This window comes from Sylvia atricapilla, chromosome 4 (genome assembly GCF_009819655.1).
Source record: "Sylvia atricapilla isolate bSylAtr1 chromosome 4, bSylAtr1.pri, whole genome shotgun sequence".
NCBI lineage: Eukaryota > Metazoa > Chordata > Aves > Passeriformes > Sylviidae > Sylvia > Sylvia atricapilla.
The window spans coordinates 61835472-61853265 of NC_089143.1; the positions used below are offsets into that span (position 1 = coordinate 61835472).

The 17794-nt window shown below is 37.6% G+C and overlaps 1 protein-coding gene across 3 annotated transcripts in view; it reads right to left on the reverse strand.

The window, feature by feature from the left end:
• Positions 1-17794, reverse strand: part of MAPK10 (mitogen-activated protein kinase 10) — a 141967-nt gene that overhangs the window by 95890 nt on the left and 28283 nt on the right. The window lies entirely within an intron of this gene.

The following is a 17794-nucleotide window of genomic DNA, read 5'->3' on the forward strand; positions in this document are numbered from 1 at the left end:
AATACATACAAGATAAGTACATGTCTTGGGGGTTGTGTGCTACTGAAATCTTCTTGAGAAATTCGAGAAAAAATTGCACACGAGAAGGAGCAACTGCAGGGCTCTGGCTTACAGGGGAGGATTTTACTTGCCAGAAATTTCCCCAGTGTATCAGAGACACTCTGTAACAAGAGGTTTCAACATATTTGTTTTCATGCAAACATGACCAAATGATGCAGAACCCTGAAAAAGTGTAAAGAAAAGACCTGCATGAAAAATGTAAACCATTTTCAATAGTAAGAATTAATATCTGGTTTCTCTAGACAACTTTTCAGTTGATGCTGCAACAACTGATTAGAATACAACTTGTACAGTGTCCATCTAATTGTCCTCCCAAATACTGGCCCAAGTCAAGTATCCAAGTAGACACTGATGTAGAAATTTGATTATCAGAATGACTGCTAAACATTTAAGCATGAACTATAGAATCCTTAAATGGTTTGGGTTGGAGAGAGCCTCTAAAAATCATCTAGCTCATTCCCCTTTCTGTGGGCCAGGTTTCATCTCGAAATCTTTCATGAGGTAAGATTGCTCAAATTCCCATCCAAGAGCAGCCTGTGTACACTTCATTTGAGCCACAGTTCAACATGAAAACAGGCTGCCTTTCACTAAGATGGTTTCCATGATGTGTTGAGTTTGTCTTTACATTTTTCTACTGAGATTACCCAGCAGCTTTCTCTGTACAGTGGGTATTATCTAATCCCTCTGAGTGCAAAATCCCAGTGCCTAAAGGAACAGAAGTCGTGTTTTGAACCAGAGTAGCAAGACAAAGAAAAAAATCTCTCACTAACCAACATATTTCTCATCAGCCAAGGCATGTGGGTGGAAAACAAACCAGTGGGTCCAACCACACAGATTCAACTATGAACATATGCAAAAACTTAACACCACTGAGGGAAATAAGGTTATTGTTGTTTCACTGTTTAACTATGATTTATTTTCCTCATTGCACTATAGGTGTGAATCCGCAATGCCACACTTGCACCTCTTATCTCTCATGTGTACTATCATGTAAACCCTCTGCACAAAGCTGCTTCTGATGAATCCAAACCAATCACTGCTCACTGAGGAAACACTGAATGGCACTTACTTAGCATGAAGACTGGAACAGTTTCAACAGCTTATGGCTGGGGCAGAAAGGCAAAAGGGAGACAGACAAAAAGAGAGAGATGGACTCTTTTTTTTGCTTTCTTTCTATGGCATTAGCTAAACCAGCCCATTTCAAAACACACTGCCGTGAAGCAGTTAGGTACTTCTATCACTTCTCTTATTATGCAGTTTCACAGTAGAATTCTTTTTGTCACAACCATTACATCTGGTAAAATTACTGCAAAGTGGGTGTCAGATATAATGCTGAATTCCTCTGACCTAGACAAACTATGAAGCACGTGGCAGTGCAGGTTAAACAAGAGCTATTAAGAATAAAGATTGGACAAAATGTTTGGAAGACATTCGTGAAAACATCAATAAGTCATATTTATAAACCTGTACAAGATTTGAATGCAGTAAAAAAATAGAGCTGTAAAAGCTCATTAAAGACTGTATTTGGTTTGATTTCCAAGAGTCAATTCACAAACCTTAGCTTTGGGCTGAGAATATATAGTCTGGCTTTGGACAGACAAGTCTTTCTTTTAAAAATAATTTGATCGCTTTTCACCAAGGAGAAAAAAAAAAAAAAAAAGGGAAACTGGAGTGGAGACGTTAATTTCTGAAAGAAAAAAAAAGTATTTTATTACATTTTTTCTTTAGTTGGTTTGCTTAGGTTTTTAAATAAACTTAAACCGCATAAACCTTGGATTCCTACATGTGCTTTTGAAAAGAATGGCCTGACAGCCTGAAGGACCTCACCAAAAGTGAGGGCAGAAAAAAAGAATTATTTTTGGTACTCTGTCAGCTTCAGAGGGAAGGAAGGAAATCAAGATCTAAGTACAGAGGACCTAGTATTCAAAAAAAATATACATAATCCAAAAATTTGAAATAGCTTCAGTCTTCAAGCTGCCTGAAGTCCTGTAGGTTGGGACATGTCATTGTCATAGCATAGCATAAAGTCATGAGGGTGACAAAACTTTCTAAGCTTTCTTATACTCACACACCTGGAAGGCATGCAATTATCTGCTGAGGAAGGAACGTGTTTCCTTTCTGAGTACCAAAATTCACTCTGCTCCACTAATGAGCCCCTTCTTACAGGCCTGCAGCTGTATTCACAGTCCTAATGATACAAGACATTGAGCATGAGCATGAGCTGTGTCTTTGCACTTCAGGAACACCCTCCCTTATATTTATATAGATCCTGTAAATGTCAGAAGTCACAAATATACAGCCTTGGGATAAGCTACTACTCTCTCCAGTTCCTTCAGTTGGTATTTGTTTTTTTTTTTTTTCTCTTGCAACATTCACAGCCCAATCAGTGATGGCCTTATCTTGGAGGAAAACATCTGTTTAAGTATCTTGACTGCACTGAGATCTCTTAGTTTCTCTTCACACTAAATGAGTTACAAACAAGCAAACTATTCCTCTACAGTCAACTTCATGTTGGAAAATACTGTGAAAACACTTGCTTCATCAAGAAAGATGATGCCTTAAGGAGAGAGAGCCACCTTATGTATTTAATTACAAATGTGAATGTGGGTTTAAATCATGAAAGCACCATGCTAATGTCCTATGTTTCTCATTTCATGTCAACTCTATCTCAGTGTCTACCACTTCAGAAGTGCCACCCCACAGGCCATTACGTTTCACTGCCAAACAGACAGTCTCTCCTTACAGCACCCAGAGCTCTCTTACATCCTTAATCTGAAAAGATTTCAGCTCACACGTGCCCACGTGCTGATTTCTTGTCCCTCCTGAAACCCATACTGGCACAAAGCAGCAGCACTACTTGCCAGCAATGCAACATCTGGGATTCCCCAGGCTGGCAAAATGCACCACAAATTCTAAGTGTAATTCATGTAAAGAAAAGCTCAGATTAGTAGGTGTGTGTCGATTCATTAACATGCAGCAGTCCTTGCAAGCATGTGTCTTTGTATAGCTACTCAAATTTCTGTAACTGTGACAAGCATATGCGATCCCATGTTTGATTCCATCGACCTTCTGTGAAGTGCTGCCCAGAACTGGTTTTCAGACAAGGTATATTCAGGGAGCTCACAGAATGAACAGCCAGGAGATACTGACATCTTTGTAAGAACCTCCAACACTCAGTTATCACCAGCTACAGAGAGAGAAGGCTAAAAATGACAGCATTCAGAGACTGGACCCTGTTTCCTGAAGTTAAGTTCAGAGGCACTACCAGCTCTGGAGTACCATCAGTCTCAGCAACATGGAGATGGTAAATTGAAAAACTTATCCATGAAATTCTCATATTTTTACCTACTGTGCAAAATCAAGTATAAGGAGGTCTATAGGCAGGCTGGAATAACTACTGGAATTGGCCCAATGGCCTTTCCATAAATAAACATATTAGAAAGGCACTCTGAAAATTTACTGAGGTACACAGGAAGAATTCAGTTAGCATTTTTCTCAGATTTGAAGAGATAGTTATTTTTATATCTCTCCTGGATTTACAGCTACTTTCTATATACTGCTAGATCACTCATGCTGAAATTGAATCTACAGCTTTTCTACATCCTCTACAGTGCAATTAACCACATCAAATGGTGAGATATTCAAAACCTCTCTGACAGAGAGCAAGCATGGGTCTGTGTCCTGTGTCACTTAGTACTGTCAGATAGGCACATTCCTGATGCATTTGGGCTCATCAAAAAGTTCAAAACCAAACAACCCCCTTCCTTAAAATCCTGTCGGAAAACTGCCAGTGCTACAATTGTATATGTCACACTGCAGGACATTGTGAAGTTTGGGGACATATTAATAAGGACATGAGAGACAAACCCCTTTGAAAAGGAAAGTCTTTGATGGCTTGACTTTTTTCTTTGTTTTGTATTGAACCTGGACACGAAATCCAAATGCCTTCAGGTCTCAGAGGATGGCAAAGCTTTTGTTATGAATCCCATGTCTAAAGTCAGGTCACACACTATCTGTTCCAATACTGAAAGCAAGCTTCACTCTCACAATAAACCTATTGTCTGTACAGCGTTCCCACTTTAAATTATGAGTAATTTCAGAGCGCTGCAGGTTTGGCTTTGAAAAAGCCATTCTGAGCACTGCTAATAAACAATGGAATCACAGAATATCCTGACGTGGAAGTGACCCACAAGGATCATCACAAGTTCAACTCCTAAAACAGCCATGGCAGCATGCAGTGGGAGCAGCAGCAGCTGGCATCAACACATTTTTAGTGCAGTTCACAGTGAGTTCCACACTGCTGGGACTCTACTCTGCCCAGCACTCAAATCAGCTGATTTAAGACCAGTTGCATGTGCACTATAAACCTGCACTGACTACAGTGTAAACATGCAACTAACAAGTAGTAAATAAAGGAAATGGCCAGTTCAGTGCATCACACAGTCTACCTAAAGTTTTCAGACACTTCACAATAATTTGGTTTTTCCTTGCATTTCTCATATGGATAAATAGTTTACATAACTGGCAACTGCATTAAAAAAAAAAAAAAAAAAAAAAGGAAAAAAAGGACAAATATTAAGAATATTAAATATTTTAAAATAGCAAAAAAAAATTAAAATAGGCAAAGTAAGATCAACAAAATCAATGCACCTATAAATTTTGAAAATGAAATGGTATCTGCAATGGCTAGGCATAGAAGAAAACAGGGAAAAAGGTAGATCATTGTTTCAATACTCTTATCAACACCAAACAAGCTTCTTTAGTCAACAGAAATGGATAGAAATGTTGCAAAACTAAAACATTAATTATCTAATCAGATAAAGTATTAGTTAATATTAGATAAAATATTTGCACAATCAAAGAACTGAACAGAATCTGTATGGATACAAATGTATCTGTTAGGCAACATTTATTTTCCATCAAGAAAGTGGAAAAAAAAAAAAGCACTGTAAGCAAGACCAGCATGACAACTGAGTCTAAAAGAATGAAAAGAATGCAACTAAACAGACAAAGGGAATCAGTAGAAGTATGAGGCTGCTCCCAACTCCAAAAGGAAAAGGCTACACAATAACTTCAGGTTTTCATAGAGTCTACGGTTCAGCATGTTTAGCAAAGAAAGCACACAATTTGTCACCATGAAACTAAATTTTCAAACAAAGAAAAGCTAAACAGCTAAAACATTTATTTTACTAAATAAAAGGCAAGAAAATAATATCCACAGTCTGAGCCTGGAGAAGATACAGAATATCTCCCAAAGGGCATTCACACTCAGAAAAAATTAGCTAGCAGTGGCTCAAAATAAGATAAATCTTTGTGTACAGATACTGGCAGCATTTGTTGACCCCTATTTCCTGAATATCAGTGTCATTTTGTCGTTGGATTACATTATTTATAAAACCCACAAGATTTCTTACTCGCATAACAGAGAGGCTTTCTATGATTGATATAGATGTTTCAATCTTGGGAGTAATTTTTTGTGCCAGGTCAGTAACTTCATTTCTGATTATACAAAACATACACAATCTCAAAAAAATTACTGCAGGTGACATTTTGTCTGGTAGTGAGTTATTGTAGTCAATAGATGTCTTTCCACTGATTTCACTGGGCTTTGGATTATTTCATTAGAAGGTGTTTTACTTTGCAATAAAGGTCTCATATTTATGGCGCCAACCTAATAGCTTTTGGTTATGTTTTACAGTCCAGATTCAGCAAAGTAATTAGTCTGGAGCATTCTACTTCCCTGATGGATATGCTTAAGGACTTTGTGTAACAAATCCAAGATATTAAACTGAAAATTTCTTAACTGATAAACTGAAATTTTAGCCAAAGCATGCTTATTTCGCTACCTCGAAAACGTTGTCATTTTAGGAGTAACTTATTGCCACTTAAATATTACATAAAATCCAAGACCAACAACGTATTTTAGTCAAAGCTGTGTAAGATGAAGCAAAAGTAAAATAAATGAGAAACTTCTGGTTATTAACATGTTCACATACATCAGTGTGGCATTACTGAGTGAGTTGCAGCACTAAGTCATTGTCCCAGCTAATTACCAGAGGAAAGAAGGAATGCCACAGAGGAAAGGAAAATGGCTTTCAACCCTGCCACCTCCCACTGCCCTTGTGCTCCTGTGAATAGATGGAGACTGAGTCCCACTGCTGTGGGAGCAGCCAGCATGTTTCTCTAGGCAGCAAGAGCAATGGCAAAGCCACCTTTGAGCCTCTGTCTTCCTGCACTGATTGTAAGCTGCTCCTGCAAACAGTAGCTAGTGGTCATATTTTTACAGTTAACTATTTGTTATTTGCTTATTTATTTCTTCTAGGCTCTTAAATGTCATGTCAGGATCACAATCTCATCTTTCATTAACTATATATACTCACAATATAGTAATATAATGAAATATATAATATATATTCTTATTAAATATATTTATTTACAGCTTAATTTACATTTATAGAGAGCTTAGACAATATCAAATATTTAGATTATTGTGCCTTTTTTTTTTTTTTTTTTAAACCAGGGTTCTAGGTTTAAAATGTAAAATAAAACAGTTTAAAACAATTACTGAAAGCAGATGCTGCACAGCTGCCACAAGATTACAAGAAACAGCAGCAGTTGCTTGGGATGGCCCCAAACCAAAATGCTAAGTTAGGTTCACCAAGCAGGTTTTTACTGCTGGACATGTGAAGCAGACCCAATTCCACATCACTGACCTAGCATCCCCAAAAAAGCTCTAAACCACCACAAACAAATCGCATACAAGTTAGATAAAAACATCTGCTACTGATGATTTTCAAAGTTGCACTTCTAAGTCACTTTTGCAGTCTCGAAGGAATCTTTCCTAAGTTTTTTTTTAATAATTTGAGAGTCTAATAATGTAACTAGACACCATTAAATACTAGGTCAGCCTCTTGTTGCCAGTGTCTGCATGAAGCATAGGTGGAGAAATGTGAATGAATAATAGTGCTTCCTGAAGTTCTATCTCCTCTTCCACCCTTTGAAAAGTCAATTTGCATAAGAAAAGCAGCAGGATATCCAAAAGATGAAATATCAAAGTGAATTTACTGGCTCACATTTCGTTTAGCTTTGGTCATAATTCTGGTCTCCACTCAGTTAATTTCACTGCCTAACTCTGATCTCTCCTTGATGTAGTCACCTTTACCAGTTTGTGATCTGTGATAACACAGGAAGACTGCACATGACACAGGAGCCGCTTTTGTAGATGTGCTGTGAACTCGTACATACTCAGAAAGATCTCATTCTCACATTCTTACTACTTAGAACGATGAGTGAGTTTTGGGCATAATTAAAAGGAAAGCACTACAGAGCAAGGTTGTATTTCCACATAGTTGCTCTTGGAGGGCCTCTCTAAGTCAGTACACAAACTGCCTTAGAACTCAACAGTCACAGTCACAGAACGACTGTGGTTGGAAGGGACCCTAAAGACTATCTTGTTCCAACCCCCCGGCATGGGCAGGGACATTTTTCAGCAGACCAAATTGCTCACAGTCCCATCCATCCTGGCCTTGAACACTTCCAGGGATGGGGCAGCTTCTCTGAGCAGCCTCCTCTGGTGTCTCTGCGCCATCACAGTAAAGGACCCATCGTGCACCTGATCTCATTTCCCCACCCAATTCTCCTCCACACATGCACTGCAGGCAGGCAAGACACCATGAAATTAATGTTGGTTACCTACCCACCCCATTACCTGCCAAACAATTGCAAAGGCCATCCTCACCACATTCAACTGTGCCACTTGGATAGCACCTCTCCATATGTACTGATGTCACCAAGACCTGAAGAAATGAAGACTTGAAGGACAAGACTGCCAACTATAAGGTTATAATCAGGTTGTTTTCTTCAGTCAAGAATTTTATTTTAGGTTACATTCAGTAAAAAAAGACAGGTCAGTCAAAAATATAACTAGTTGACCTAGAAACCACACACCATAGTCAGTTATTTTTACATCTGTTTCCATGGGTTTATGTTCCTGGACAAAACTTAACTCGTAAGTGTTCTCACAGTTGACATATTTAGACAAAAATCCCTATGTACGGAACATGCAATGGGCAGTGTTTGTAGTATTTGCAGCATTTTTTGCCTCAAAGTACCTAAAGATGCATTTTCACTAGTTTAAAAAAAAGAAAAGAAAAAAGCTTTTCATTTTCAGTTCAGAAATCACAGGTTACAATGACTGAAGAGATTTCTGTCTCAGTGATTCCAGTTGGCTCCTCCATCAGCACAACACAACATGACAGCTTTCACAATGCATCACCTTACTTAAATACAAACGCTATCCTTCTGAAGTACTGCCAAGAAGTTTGGCACAGTTGCCAGCCTGGATTACAAGGAGAAGACCACTACAGCACTGACTTGCTCAGAACAGAAAGCATTTTGGGGAAATACATCAACTCTTTTGCAAAAAGCAAAGGCAACAGGTAAAGCAAGAGTCACAGCCATGGGAGTCATCTAATTACAACACATACAGCAGACAACCTTTGGTGGAAAAACTGAGCATCAGCAGGTGATGCTCCAACCTCACTGCCACCAGTGCCAAATGCTACACCAGCAGTTTTTTCTAGGACCACCACAATCAAAAAGACAGGATCTGTGCCCCACAGAGCTGCTGTCCAAAACAGCATGAAGTTGTACAACAGTAAAGAACAAACATGAAACAGACAATGACAATAGCAAAAAGCTGAACTATAACTCAGTCAAATCAACAATAGATAAATATACTTTATTTTTAATATTTATTGTACAATTGTTACTGCTGTCAATGACACTGACTCCTACTTTTGCCACGATGATCAAGAAGACAGGTCAGTGCTTTCCCAAGAAAACATGGGACTTTCAGATGTTGTTTGGAGCTGCAAAGCTCACTCCCATTTCTCCTCACCCCACAAGCTGTACAAATTCACTGTCAGAGTTCCCAATTTAGTCAGCCAACTGGTTCCACAAGCTGAAGGTCACTAGAAGCAAGATCTCCCCAGCTGCTGCCTTCATATCAGACACTTTGGTTGATATGAGTTGCCATAAACCATAAATACAAGGTAAGTGTATATATAAATATAAGGTAAATTATGACTGCTTCCATACTGAGTAGTGTTAAGCTCTCAGTGAACTGGTAGACAAGAAAAAAAGAAGTTAAATACTTATTTTTATAAAAGCCCCTTTCTTCCAGAGAACAACAGAAAAGGTAAATAATTTCGTATTTCCTTGTTTGCTTTCAAGAGAAAGTCTCTTCAAGGTCTACTATCAATGAAGAAAGTCAATCTTCTAAAATTAAAGAAAATAAGCAAAATTCTTTAAAGCTCCCTGTATCCCTCCTCCCCTTCTCTCAAACCTGCATCCCAAATTCTGTACTTCTTTCCTTGCAATGTTTCTTATCGTGATTCTTTTAACATAATTTTGTCTGTGTTTCTATTAAAGCCAGTGATACAGCATTTTTTATTTTAAGCAGTTTTCCACCCTCTTGCGTGTTTCTTTGAACTATAAAGGAACTTTTGGAGCTACACAGTGTGAAACTGTTAAAATTACCTATTTTGGGCATGCTGATGTGTCAACAAATTTATGTAAACCAGAAAACTTCCTGTAAAATGCCTCTATAATCTTTGGGAGAAAAAATACTATCCTTTCATCTAATTACTGTATGCCTTGGTGTTCTAGGTGCATGTAGATGACTATAACCCTCTTTCTTTAAAAAGTTTTTAATTCTGCTTAAAGATCACTTTCTGTCTCCTTGTTGGTGGCAGCTTTTTCTATCCTATTAGCTCTTTTCAGAGCACCTAATTTCTAATTTTTTAGCACCTAAAAAATTTCAATTTGCTGCAGCATAGGAGACTGAGGAATATTCATTCAAACTACAAGTAAACACCTATTGTTCCCACGTGGGATTTCTTTCTAGATCCTATCTCTATGATTAGATCCTATATCTATGATTAGATACTTCCAGCAACAATCACATTCAACAAGCACCACTGAGTTTCACCAGTTTTCTGCCCATCCATGAGCCCCATTAAGATCCCAAGTCCTTCATGAGTGAAACATAAAACAATCAAGGTTTTATTTAATGGCCCACTTCAATAATGCCAGCTGTAAAATGTAGGTTCTAACTTACGAAATCTGTTTTAATAATTCTGTACACAATAAAAACCTTAGAGAAAAAGTGGTCTCCATCCTGACCCTTCCTATCCATCCCTCTCCAGAGAAACTTGGTAAACCCATATCACAGGCTTTTTTTCGCTAGAGCTCATTTTTATGAAGCTGCATTGTTTTTTACCAGCAATCTAGACAGATAATCAGTGTCCATGTCATGCTGGGTGTTGCACATCTTTGTCCTTCAAGCTTATATTTATCTCCCATTGTTCCTACCACAAACCCCAGAGCAAACAGTAGTCACAAGCCTGCAGTCGTCACAATCCTATAATTTGTCAAAAGCAGTGATAGCACAGTTCTGGACAAGTGGAAAAAAATGAACTGGACTTCTTTCAGTGAACTGTTTGTCCTTCAACTTTCCAACAATCTGGGCACTGAATTGAAAGATATCTTCAACAGCTTGAAGAACTGACACTAGAATAAAAAAAATCTGAGTCACCAGGCAAGGAAAGCCACCCTTCAACATGACTATCAGAAGTAAGAAACAAGCAAAAGTAAAAAGCTATAAACTCGTTCCAAAAAAGTGAATTCTCTTCTGCTCTCAGCCAGAGGTTATCAAAACCACTTTGGAAAGCTCCTGGACGTTGCCAAGTAAATTTGTAAATTGCAGCTGCCAACCCAAACCACTAAGAACTAAAATGCAGTAAGGGAAGCCTTCCAGAAATTATTTAATGACATGGAATTATATCTACAATCATCTCCTTTCTCTGGGATGCACAGCAAGTTGAGCCCTCCTTTGTGTCTGCTTTCTGGAATAGGAGTTCACTGGAGCAGAAATTCCCTTTATATTTGTGTCTTGTGCAGCAGAGATAATTTCACCACTATTCTGCAAATACAGCACTTCAGCAGAACCTCAGCACTAAGCAGCTGATTGTCAAAGTGACTTTACAAACTTTAAACTTTGTTTCTCGAGCATGGGACCTTTTTAAATGCTTTAAACTGATAAAAACTTAATACAGCACTTCTCTACCTCTTTTTGTTTAGTGAAATAATACATCTGATACAAAAAAGCTTTTTTTTTTTTTTTTTTTGGCCCTCTCCCCACTGTTTAGGAATTTTAGGAGAGTTCAAGGCTGGCTGATTTGTTCTTCCACTCTTTTACAATATTACATTGCAGCTATTCAGTAGCAATCTAATTAGGAGAGAAAAAAAAAAAAAAAGAAAAAAAAAAAGAGAGAGAGAGAGAGAACTCATTGCCCTTCTCTACACCTCATACCTGCTAGAAAATCACTGGCATACCGAAACAATGTATGACCCCAGACTGCATTGATAAGATCAATCTTTCAGGTTCCCTAAGGAGAAAAAAAGACCACTTGGTATGAAAAACGTCAGGAAGGAAGAAATTTGAATATCTATGTCTGTAATACCCCTTATCCCATGTTAATTTAATGGAGGTGAAGGTAGCAAAGGGGGAAATTCCTTTGCTAAACAAAATGTCAAAGACCTTGTGTAAAGTACCAATTCACCAGTTTCATAAGAGGTCTGAACAACTTTTTGCATGCTACATTGTTTCAAATGAAATGAACTCTCCTGGGTGTCATAATCTGTTAGTTAATTCGGGAAGTGGCCTGAAGGCCCCACAACAAATGCGACCTTCAAAAACGGCAGCTCAGATAGTCTAAACTCACATCAAACCAACCCAAGTGGTCAGAATTCAGTAATCCCTTAAAGATGAGCTTTGACACAGAACAAATTACCACGTTGAGCCTTGGGACAGAAACATATTCTTAAAACTTAAATTTTTCAGCTCCATCCTTTATTGAGATGGTTGTTACCCATCAGTTAAAGCATTTAATAAGCCACAATTTAGGACTGTGAACTGCAGATAGTCTTGTACCAGAAATCAGACCAGAGATGCAACACAAAAATATATTTTTCTATTTTTGCACATCACTCTGGTCTACAAAGTCCCAGAGTGAGCTTATCAGTGTTTTATACCAAGGAGTCAGATATATAACTGTAGCACACTTACTGGACAGAAAACAGGAAACTGTAAAAAATTACAGGAATACAACAGAAAGAGTTTTCCATTGTAGTAAACAATGTCTGATCCACTGGAAAAAAAAAATCTGTGAAAAGCCATAACAAGAAGGGAATAAGAATAGAAGGAGAAGGATATTATTAGCAACATATTAAAATTGAAACAGTTTCTTATCATCCCAATAAGTTCATTCATCAAAAAACATGTCAAGTGTCTAAAATGCAGAATGAATGAGCAAATTCATAAATAGAGGGTCTTCCTTCAAATATATTATTCTGGAGGTCTTTTTCATCTTGTCATTCAAGAGTTCATGTATGTTTTCAGTTTAAAGCATTAAAAATTAGGTGGGAATATATTTTCCATTTCTCAGACTATTGCCCAAATGGTAACCTTTGATTTGCTTTGGTGGATGTTTTAAAGAATTAATCTGACTTTACTACAGAGGTGTATTGCTATAGCTGAGCCTGTTTGTGCAACAGTTCCTCCTCCCTGGCATTCTTCCTAGATTCTCTTAAGTCCATTACAAAAGTAGGCAGATGTCCTTTCTTAATGACAGTTCTACTTGCATAGAAATATTGAAAGCTTGTCAACCTTTCTCCCAGTCCCAGACAAAGATACCCTATCAAGTCCTTAATGATTCCATCTTTATTGTAATGAATGTACAGGAGTTGCTTGTTCTTTCTCTTTAATTGAATTCCAGAACCAAGACTTCATACTCAAATGACAGGGAGTCACAATACTCCTATGGAAATGGTTTTTCACTATTATTAAAATGCAAGGATGTTTTCAATGTATCAAAAAGTAAAATCTTATTTGTTAACCAGAATAGAAACAGAAATTGTCTGCTTTTCATGTTATTAAAGGATTTGAAGCAAAAGATACTAATTATTTTCAGAACATCCTTTCAAAATGGTCCTTTCACTATTTCAGCGGTTATCCTAAGACGATAAATTCTAACTTGAAAAGGATTAAATTCTTCCTAAAAGGACATTTTATTCACCACCCTAAAGAAAAGTATAACTGTTTCTATTCCTCTGCCACCTTACCACTGTTCTTCCCTTCCTATTGCCCAAATTTTTTACCATTTTTGTCCCAAAGTAATGTTCCAAAACGTGGAATCTAATAAAATGGTAATCATCATTTTAAGGACTGGCTGAAGTTCACAGAATGTAAGTTTCTGTATCTCACATTTGAGCAAAAGGAAATGTGGGGTGTTAAGTTCAGGCATGAGCTTTGCAAAGGCAGAATAAGCAATAATGCTACTTATATTAGCATGGCTCTGGGCACAGTACATTCCCGTTGACTCCTCTGCCTAATCCATTTGTGCCCAAGTGCTAAAGAGATTTGTTGTTCCAAACTCCAAAGTTTAACTGAACAAAGTTAGACTTAACAGAGTTTAACAATCTCCAAATCTGTAACTCCCAAGTTAGCATATTTGGAGTGAGGGCTACAATGGAAGTGATTGCTACAGTGCCTGCTCTCTATGCTCCCCTTCCTCAGCCTCCAAGAACAGCAATCCTGGCTTTCCAGAAATCTTGACCCATCAGTCAGGTCCCATCCAACATAGTTCTGTAGATAAAACTTATGTTGTTAACAAAGCTACAGGTACCTTTCACTAAACATTTCAAGTGACTCAACTTTGAGACATTCTTTGGATCTCCTTCCAAACATATCAACCACAGGATTACACCCTCTCCTATCAAGTCCTGTGGAGTCCTTCAGGATGAAGTGCTCCTTCAGGACCACTTGAATGAAATGCTCCCCCACTGAAGTCAGTAGCTGTAGCTTTCTAATAACATTTGAATGCTGTTTTGGTGGTATCTTTACTGAAGCTCAGATCCTGGACTCACTAAAGTAGAACATGTTAACAGTTCAAGGCAACTACCTGGCCTTATATACAAGGAAATGCTTGGAATAAAATGGTTTCAGACCTCGGATCTTATATCAACAGCAAACTGCAAAATTTTCTGTTTTTCAAAAAGAATACTTAGGACACATTAACAGAGCATTTTAAGTATTAGCAACAATGAGACCACCAGATATATTTGATAATTTTTTTAAAAGACTACAATACGTAACTTGGTGATTGCAGTACAAGTTACATTTACCTTCTTACAAAAAAGACCAATTCCAGTCATTTCTGTTTCTATAGTCAAAATTCATGCTGCTACTTTACTACCCTCCGCTTTCTTGTTTCCTAATAAAAAACTATCAAAGCCACCTGTTGTAAGCTACTAAAGCTGATAGTGTAATACACCTCATAGAAAATATACTCCCTATTCCAAAGATGCTTTTCTTTGTCTGCATTGTCTTGATTCAGAAAATTAATATATGTGTAACTTCAAAGACAACAGTCATTAAATTTATTTCCACGGCATTCCTCACATGCCTACAAACTTGTTAGTGCACACTGATCAAGGAGAGCAGCACATTAAAAACAGAGCAACAGAGCATCCCTGATGTGAAATTACTCACTTTGTATGGAGATTTGAATTTAGAATTAGTTAGTTTAAACGTCATGGCAAAAAGCACATTGTAGGAGAGGAGATTCGGTGGATAACCTGAAGTACCACCTGGATGTGACAGACTGCAGTGTGATTTCGGAATGGTCCTGCTGTATTGCAACTGTCACATGTGGTAGAATTACAGGCACAGCATATCCTAGTTAGGAGAGCCCAGGCTCTGTTCTTTGTGTGGCACCTTGCCAATCATTATTTGGAAAGCTATGGTTTACCTGCAGTACTGCTGCCTCCATGATCACTTGGTTTATTTTACTAATTGCTCTCCCTTTTGGGAGTGATGTCTTAACATCCAGTGAAAAGTTCCTTCCTCCTTTCGCTTCAGGCCATACATCTTGCCCTAGAACCAACACAAGCATTTGCAAAAGCAAACAGGGAACAAAAATCCCAGGCTGGTCTTGTTTCATTATTTTTCAGTCTGTTTTCTGTACAATAGATAGCAGTACTTTCTTGGTACAACACAGAAAGCCTCATTTGGAAGGGCCGTAGGCAACCACGGTTCTGACTGACTTTAAAATATCATCAGCTGTTCCAAGGGGGGGAAAAGGCAGCATATGAATAATATTCAATTCCAACAGCAAGCTGCACATCTGACTGTTACTCAGGATAAAACTGACCTATCTATATGAAAACATTTAACCAGTCAACTGCCAACAAGTTTTTATTACAATACCTGTAATATTCCTCCTTGCTGCTCTTGACAACAGCAAAATGCCTTTTCTCAGGTCTTAATATAAAGCCATCACTCCCGATATTTTGGAATTCTAAACAAGTCACTTTTAAGATTTTACAGACTACATAAAACCAATTTTGAATCAAAGCCATTGATGATAAAAAGTACATGCAAATTTGTTTATTTGGCTGGTCTGTGATACCTTTGTATTGCCAGGACAGAATAATGTGAGCAGAGCATAGCCTTAATCTGGATAAAGAAATATGAAACCATTGCAAATACAGGAAAATCTCTAAATAAAAACACAGCTTACAGATGAATGAGTATATTAAAATCTACAGTAAATTTATCCAAATTTATCTTAGTGAGCTTTTCCAAAAATACCACTGTATTAAAAAAGGCAAAAAGCACTGATAGTGAAATAAATCAAAGTTATTTAAATTCATACAGATTCTATGACATTTTCCATTTCATCTTCCTATGGGCATTATCCTGCAAAATATTATTTCCAAAACATTAGCTAACATCTGCACCTAGTACTGAGAGTTAGAAATTGGAAGAATTAGGAGAGTTAGGAATTAATTCTCACAATAGGAATATATTAAAGTGCAGATGTCAGATAAGGTAGATCTGGCAAGTATGTGTGAGTGATTTAACCTGTGAAGCAAAATGCAAATGGAGCTTCAAAAAGCAATTACACCTTCAATCACTTCTTATGTGCAAAATAGAGCCTATGACAAAGACCTTCTACAAACAGATGCATTTTGAAAAGGTGACATACTGAAGGAAATAAAGTACAGTAGGATAAAGTGCTTGAAATATAATTGACTCAGCCTTAGTACCTTTCTTAAGAGAACTCAGCATGGTCAGAGATTAAATGATCCAACAATCCAGGTGAGGCTGCTTTTACCTGCACCTGCAGTGTAAAAATTCTAATAACCTGGGACTACTCAGATCATTGGTTTAAGCTATTATTTTACAGACATTTCTCAATTCTATCCACAGTAAATGAGGCTGGAAATATCAAACATAAATCACAACATCCACATGGATATTGAGAATAGTCAGATAAAACAGTCATAATGAAATCCAATAAGCCATACCCTACTACAGAAAATACACAGAGAAAATGGCACAGGAGAGCTCTCTGCTCACTGAGTGGGTTGACACTGCTCCCACCTCCTGCCTACCCTACTCAACTCTTCCAGGGCTGAGAGGTTTCCCAACACCTCAAATTCCAGGCAAAAAAACCATTTGTTTTGCTACCAAAGCAATTCTGGTGGTATAAAAATGGACAGGCACTTACAATTCACAGGGGGCAGTAATTTTAGTAATTCTTCTCCTCATCCTGTGTCAAGCTCTGACTACGTAAACTGTTTGCAAGAGCAGAAACTAGAAAAGAACTAGTAAAAGACTCACAAATCCAGTGACTTTCCATAGGTGTCTGAGCACATTCAGCCCCAAAGTATTCCTTCTTTGGGAACTCAAAAGTGAGAAATACTCCAAATCAGTGGAACCTTTCAGAATCTTGCTTTAATTTCTACACTTGTTTCAAAAATAAAGGTAGCTTTATACATTTCTCATTAAGTTGCTGTCAGGATTCCTAAATGCCTGCATGCAAACAGTGTTTGTTTAAGAAGATAGGATAAAAAGAAAAAATTATTTGATTAAAACAAAAGTGCTTTAACCGTTGTGTATTAAAGTAGGAAATAAAGATACTCCTTCTTCTTTCCCTTTTTTCCCTCATCCAAAACACAAACAAACTCCCCAATGAGCTGAAGCTGATGAAAAACAAAATTGGACTATAAAAAAGCCTGAAAAAGTGAAAGCTAATTCTTATTTCTTTTCCTCCAAGAACACCTCCATAAACTCTTAGCTTTTATCACACTAAATAAGAGCAGATATACAACGGTGTAAAAGAAACCACAACGTGGACCATATGTCTTGTTCATATTATGTTATTTACATTTCCTAAATCAAGAGCACTTCTAAAGCCCACTTTTTACTGCACATCCAGCTATCTGTATACCTCGTACATTTAGCTACTCAGACTCATTGAACATATGTGGTTCTTTGAACATGGAGGCCTTTTAACTTGGCAGCCAAAGCAATGCCTTGTCTCTTCTCTCCTGTCCCTCCCAGTGGACAGCAACACTGCTCATCTTTACCCAGCACTCTCATTTCTCACAGGCTCTGTTCCACAAGGAATTTACTCAATGATCCCTCAGCAGGATCTAGTTTTGCTTGGTTACAAAGAGCAAACCCTAAGAACTCTCTAAATAATCTAGTCATGTCCCCGCTATTACAGCTTTTAAACTGATGTTAGACATAATTTTAACTTAAGGTGTAACACTTGCTTGGTTTTGGGTGCCTTTTGGAGTAGCAGTTGGAAAGTGGAATAAT